Here is a 7,151-nt window from a genome sequence, read left to right as displayed (position 1 = left end):
TTGACCAGAGAACTATGCAGGAAAAAGAGAGGTTAGACACTAAAGGAGTGAGGAACATGAGTTGTAGAATTCATGGGTAATGGGGAAGATTACTGAAATTGGAGAACTGGAGGAAATAAGCTGGAATTTTTGAAGTGGTGATCAGAGAATGGTTTGCTTGAAGCTGAGATGAGAGAGGAGTTGCAACTACTGGGAATAGTAAGATGTGGCTAAGAAAATGTGGCTCTTCAAAAGTTTCACAGAGAGTACAGGAAGGAGCTATGAAACAAACACATCTCATCTTCTTTCCCCTTTATCATGCATATGCCTCACTACCCACATTTTCTTCATAGCTTCAGCCATTATTCCTCACTTCATACTGTTTTAGTTTGCAGGCTGTGCAAACAAAATGCCACAGACTAGGTGGCTTAACCAACTGAAATTAATTTTCTCATAGTTCTAGAGGCTCAAACAACAGATATTTATTTTCTCTGAGTCCTGGAGGCTGGAAATCCAAGATCAAGGTGTGGGCAGGGCTGGTTTCTCTGAGATCTCTCTCCTTGGTGAGCAAAGGGTCATCTTCTCCCTGTCTGCTCACTTGGCCTCTCCTCTGTATACACATCCCTGGTACTTCTGTGTGTGTCCAAATGTCTTCTTATAAGAAAACCAGTCAGATCAGTTTAGGGTTCATGCTAAGGTCCTAATATCGCCTATTTAAAGGTCCCAATCTCCAGATTTTAAAGATCACAATCTCCAGAATGTGACTCCAAATAGAGTCACATTCTGAGGTTCTGGGGTTAGGGTTTCAACATCTAAATTTGTGGGGAAACAACTCAGCTTCTAACATGTCATGATCACCACATTCAGCAAAGTATAGAAAAAGCATTTATTCTGTACATTGTGGCTAACAATGCCTTCTTCATGAAGTTTGATGAGAATTAGAACAAGGTGATAACATAGAGTCTGACTTTTAATTCTTCATTTTTGTTTGGTTAAACTCTGCTAATAGTTATAGAGCATGTTCACATGCTGGCCTGAGCCAGGCTTGGGAGACACAAAGAAGAAAAGATCTATTCCTGTTCCAGAAAGGCCACAACCATGATAAAGTAGGAAATCCTGCTATTTGTGACAACTTGGATGAACCTGGAGGGCATCACATGAAGTGAAATGTCAGACAGACAAATATTGTATGATGAAAAAGTCATACTCTGGGAGACAGAGCAGAGTGGTTGGTTGCCAGGGGCTGAGGAGTAGGCAAAAAGTGATGTTGGTTAAAAGGTACAAAATTTCAGGTATACGATGAGTAAGTTCTGAGGATAGAATGTACAGTTAGCATGGTGGTGATAGCTAACAATTCTGTATCATATACTTTTGATGTTCTCACCACAAAAAAGTGGCAGTGTGATAGGCTGGAGGTGTTATCTAATGCTATGATGGTAACCATTTTATAAGATGTAAATGGATTAAATCCTTAAACTTGCTCAATGGTATATGTCAATGATATCTCAATTAAGCTGGAAAAATAATGTTTTTTTGGAAAAAAGAAATCTCACAGTCATAGTCTAATTGGAGATGGGGTATTGAATGTAGGGACAAAACCAGAGATAATTTCAATATTACAGTGAGCAAGTAGTCCATTAATACTATTTGGTCACACCTGGTACGGTGTGTAAGGTACAGTGACACTACATGGCAAAAGATGGACTTCTCCCAGAATCAAAGTCTCTTCAGGAAAGAATTCCACACTTGTTCCTTCACTCCCAGAAGACAGGGCCCATTTGGGATGTGTGTTACTCTGAAAAGTTCCTTCTTCCCATGAAAATTCACATACATAGATGTGCCCAAACCTGACATTGCAAGGATGACATTGCAGTGTCATCCATTATCTAGTTTTAGTTCAATGAAACCAAAGAGAACAAAGAGGTTATTTGCTTCCTCTGAGCATAAATTATGAAACTATGTTTTTTTCTATACAGAGTTGACTCTCGAACAATATGGATTTGAACTGCTGGGGTCCACTTATACACAGATTTTTTTTTCAGCAAATATATTGGAAAAACTTTTGGAGATTTATAACAATTCCAAAGAAATCTCACAAACCATGTAGCCCAGAAATATCTAAAAAATTAAAGATAAAGCATGTCATGAATGCATAACATAGATGTAGATACTAGTCTATTCTTACACAGGCATAAAATGAGTGATGTTTAATATGAAATTAAATATGTGTTAGTTTTCTTATTTTTTCTAACTTTATTTCAAAGAATTGCAATCCCTTACTGGCTTCCTTCACTCCACAAAGCTCTCATCAGCATCTCATTGTGAACACCTCCCCCTCCCGCACCAACCTCTTTATACTCTCATTCTCACTTTAGCAGCTTGACTCCCCCAGGTGAGATTTGACCAGGTACTCCAAGCTGGCCACCTTCTTTGGAAGATGTCAGACTGAGCAGTCTGACTGTTGAACTCTGTCCTTTCTCCCACCACACAATCTATCCAGTGTGCATTTTCCCTGCTGGGTAGGGGCATAGCAAATGCTAACCAACCATTGCCCCAGATGAGCTCTACCCAAGGAGGGAGATGCTTTTTATAGGGACCTCTGACTTCAGGAAAACTATCTGGAAGCCCTTCTAATTTGGCTTTGTTGGAGGTGAGTGATGAACACATGTATTGTCCTCCTTAGAGGGGTTGATTGCTGCCCTCCTGTGACATGGTGATTTGCCATAAGAAGCATGCATTTAGTCTTCATCCCTGTTTCTGCTACAAAGCTTCTAAAACACTTGGAATTTCCAAAATGGTGAGAACATAAAGGTGTCTGAAAGTGAAAATCATGTCCAGCTCTTTGCGACCCCATGAACTATACAAGTCCATGGAATTCTCTAGGCCAGAATACTGGAGTAAGTAGCCTTTCCTTTCTCCAGGGGATCTTCCCAACCCAGGGATTGAACCCAGGTCTTCCACATTGTAGGAGAATTTTTTACCAGCTGAGTCAGAAGGGAAGCCCAACGCTAACTATGCCCAATGTGGGGCTCGAACCCACGACCCTGGGATTAAGAGTCCCATGCTCTACCAACTGAACTAGCTGGGCAAATGTGTCTATTGTTGTGTTAATTAGGTGGCTTTTGGACTCCACCTGGGGATGGGAGCTGGTTGCCAGAGGGACAAACCAGGTGATTAGAGGGTTGAATATTTTAGTCCAGTCCCCTGACTTCCTAGGGAGTGGAGAGTGCTGGTGATGAGTCAATCGCCAATGACCAATGATTTAATCAATCATCTTTAAGTAATGAAGCCACCATAAAACCTCAAAATAATGGAATACAGAGAACTTCCAGGTTGGTGAACACATGAAAATTTGGGAAGAGTGACATCCTGGAGGGGGCAGAGAGACTCTGTCCTTTCTCCTCACCTTGCCCTATGTTTCTCTCCCATCTGCCTGTGTATGAGTTGTAATAAATTGGTCATCTAGTATGAGATGCTTCTCGGATCTCTGTGAGCCAGTCTAGCAAATTAATGAAACCTAATGAAGGGTCCTGGGAAACTTCCATCTAAACAAGTTTGTCAGAATCACAGGTGACAACCTGAACTCGAGACTGGAAACGGAAGGAAGTGAGGGGCAGTCTAGTCAGACTGAGCCCTTAACCTGTGGAATCTGATGCTGCCTCCAGGTCCAGTGTCAGGCTGAATTCATTGACTTATAGGACTTCCAGCTGGTTTCACAGAATTTCTTGGTGTGGAGAAAACCCCACATGTCAGAATTGGTGTCAGAATCATTACCAGCCCAGGAGGCTAGCACCTCCCTGTCACTCAGGGAGTGGGGCAGTAATGAGGGAGAGAACCGTGGAGCAGGGCTGAGTGAGGCAGGAGGAGGAGTGTCTGTCCCCCTACTCATCCTGTCTTTTTTAGATTGTTGGGTAAACCTTTTGTTTTCATCTCAGGCATCTTCATTCATCCCAAGCCTCCCACAGACAAAGGTGGTTCCTGACACAGCAGCTCAGAATCTAGCCTGGAAACACCTGCTGGACTGTTCTTGTGTGGAATCTGAGTCCTTCCCTGAGAATGGCATTGGCACAGTGTGTTTCTAAAAAAACACTTTGTGTGAAGGGCAGTTGATTCAGTGTGGAGCTTGTGCTAGCAACTGAGCCCCTCTCCATACAAGGTGGTCACTATATGCTCTGCTTCCACATCCATCAAACACTCCTCACTGATGTCAAGGTATAACCCCATGGCTCTTAATCTCCGTGTGGCTGCTTCCATTCCACAGGATGCTGTGAATCTTAACAAAGGTGTCAGTTCAGTTCAGTTCAGTCACTCAGTCGTGTCCGACTATTTGCAACCTGATAGACTGCAGCATGCCAGGCCTCCCTGTCCATCACCAACTCCCAGAGTTTACTCAAACCATTCAATCATCTCATCCTCTGTCTCCCCTTTTCCTTTGGTCTTCAATCTTTCCCAGCATCAGGGTCTTTTCAAATGAGTCAGTTCTTCGTATCAGGTAGCCATAGTATTGTAGTTTCAACTTCAGCATCAGTCCTTCCAATGAACATTCAGGACTGATTTTATTTAGGATGAACTGGTTGGATCTCCTTGCAGTCCAAGGGACTCTCAAGAGTCTTCTCTAACACCACAGTTCAAAAGCATCAATTCTTCAGTGTTCAGTTTTCTTCACAGTCCAACTCTCACATCCATACATGACTACTGAAAAAACCATAGCCTTGACTACATGGGCTACATGGGCTATTACTACAAAGTAATATCTCTGCTTTTTAATATGCTGTCTAGGTTGGTCACAACTTTCCTTCCAAGGAGTAAGTGTCATTTCATATCATGGCTGCGGTCACCATCTGCAGTGATTTTGGAGCCCACCAAAATAGTCTCTCAGTTTTTCCACTGTTTCCCCATCTATTTCCCATGAAGTGATGGGACTGGATGCCATGATCTTCGTTTTCTTAATGTTGAGTTTTAAGCCAACTTTTCTACTCTCGTCTTTCACTTTCATCAAGAGGCTGTTTAGTTCTTCTTCACTTTCGGCCATAGGGGTGGTGTCATCTGCATATCTGAGGTTATTGATATTTATCTCAGCAATCTTGATTCTAGCTTGTGCTTCATCTAGTTCAGCATTTCTCATGATGTACTCTGCATATAACTTAAATAAGCAGGGTGACAATATACAGCTTTGATGTACTCGTTTCCTGATTTGGAACCAGTCTGCTGTTCCATGTCCAGTTCTAACTGTTGCTTCTTGACCTGCAGACAGATTTCTCAGGAGGCAAGTCAGGTGTTCTGGTATTCCCATCTCTTTCAGAATTTTCCACAGTTTATTGTGATTCACACAGTCAGAGGCTTTGGCATAGTCAATAAAGCAGAAGTAGATGTTTTTCTAGGACTCTTGCTGTTTCAATGATCCAACAGATGTTGACAATTTGATCTCTGATTCCTCTGCCTTTTCTAAATCCAGCTTGAACATCTGGAATTTCATGGTTCACATATGGTTTAAGCTGGGCTTAGAGAATTTTGAGCATTACTTTGCTAGCATTTGAGATGAGTGCAATTGTGCAGCAGTTTGAACGTTCTTTTGCATTGCCTTTTTTGGGATTGAAATGAAAACTGACCTTTTCCAGTCCTGTGGCCATTGATGAGTTTTCCAAATTTGCTGGCATATTGAGTGCAGCACTTTCACAGCATCATCTTTTAGGATTTGAAATAACTCAACTGGAATTCTATCACTTCCACTAGCTTTGTTCGTAGTGATGCTTCCTAAGGCCCACTTGACTTTGCATCCAGGATGTCTGACTCTAGGTGAGTGATCACACCATCCTGATTATCTGGGTCATAAAGATCTTTTTTGTATATTTCTTCAATGTGTTCTTTCCACCTCTTCTTAGTATCTTCTCCTTCTGTTAGGTCCAAGACAAAGTTGTAGTCTTTATTTTTACTTCAACTTTCACCTCAATATGTCTTTTCTGAGGCAGAATGTGAAAATATGTCCACACCACTCACTAAACTGGTGCTGCTCACAATCCTGCAGCACCTCTGAAGACGATCTGTTCAGTCCAGTTCAGTCGCTCAGTCATGTCCAACTCTTTGCAACCCCATGAATCCCAACATGCCAGGCCTCCCTGTCCATCACCAACTCCCGGAGTTCACTTAAACTCATGTCCTTTGAGTCGGTGATGCCATCCAGCCATCTCATCCTCTGTCATCCCTTTTTCCTCCTGCCCCCAATCCCTTCCAGCATCAGGGTATTTTCCAATGAGCCAACTCTTCCCATGAGGTGGCCAAAGTACCAAAGTATTGGAGTTTCAGCTTCAGCATCAGTCCTTCCAATGAACACCCAGGACTGATCTCCTTTAGGATGGACTGGTTGGATCTCCTTGCAGTCCAAGGGACTCTCAAGAGTCTTCTCCAGCACCACGGTTCAAAAGCTTCAATTCTTCGGTGCTCAGCTTTCTTCACAGCCCAGCTCTCACATCCATACATGACCACTGGAAAAACCATAGCCTTGACTAGACGGACCTTTGTTGCAAAGTAATATCTCTGCTTTTCAATATGTAATCTAGGTTGGTCATAACTTTCCTTCCAAGGAGTAAGCGTCTTTTAATTTCATGGATGCAGTCATCATCTGCAGAGATTTTGGAGCCCAAAAAAACAAAGTCTGACACTGTTTCCACTGTTTCCCCATCTATTTCGCATGAAGTGATGGGCCAGATGCCATGATCTTCATTTTCTGAATGTTGAGCTTTAAACCAACTTTTTTCACTCTCCTCTTTCACTTTAATCAAGAGGCTTTTTAATTCCTCTTCACTTTCTTCCATAAGAGTGGTGCCAACTGCATATCTAAGGTTATTGATATTTTCCCTGGCCTGCTTGATTCCAGCTTCTGCTTCTTCCAGTCCAGCGTTTCTCACGATGTACTCTGCATATAAGTTAAATAAGCAGGGTGACAGTATACAGCCTTGACATACTCCTTTTCCTATTTGGAACCAGTCTGTTGTTCCATGTCCAGTTCTAACTGTTGCTTCCTGACCTGCATATAGGTTTCTTAAGAGGCAGGTGAGGTGGTCTGGTATTCCCATCTCTTTCAGAATTTTCCACAGTTTGTTGTGATCCACACAGTCAAAGGCTTTGGCATAGTCAATAAAGCAGAAATAGATGTCTTTCTGGAACTCTCTTGC

At 42.3% G+C, this 7,151-nt stretch overlaps 1 non-coding gene across 1 annotated transcript; it reads right to left on the bottom strand.

Moving 5' to 3' along the window:
* Positions 1-2,994: 2,994 nt before the first annotated feature.
* Positions 2,995-3,067, bottom strand: TRNAK-CUU (transfer RNA lysine (anticodon CUU)). The gene has a single exon. It is a non-coding gene; the product is annotated as a tRNA-Lys (tRNA).
* Positions 3,068-7,151: the final 4,084 nt, after the last annotated feature.

Source organism: Bos mutus, chromosome 4 (assembly GCF_027580195.1).
Source record: "Bos mutus isolate GX-2022 chromosome 4, NWIPB_WYAK_1.1, whole genome shotgun sequence".
NCBI lineage: Eukaryota > Metazoa > Chordata > Mammalia > Artiodactyla > Bovidae > Bos > Bos mutus.
The sequence above is the reverse complement of the archived record's forward strand: the minus strand, read 5'-3'. Positions and strand labels throughout refer to the sequence as shown.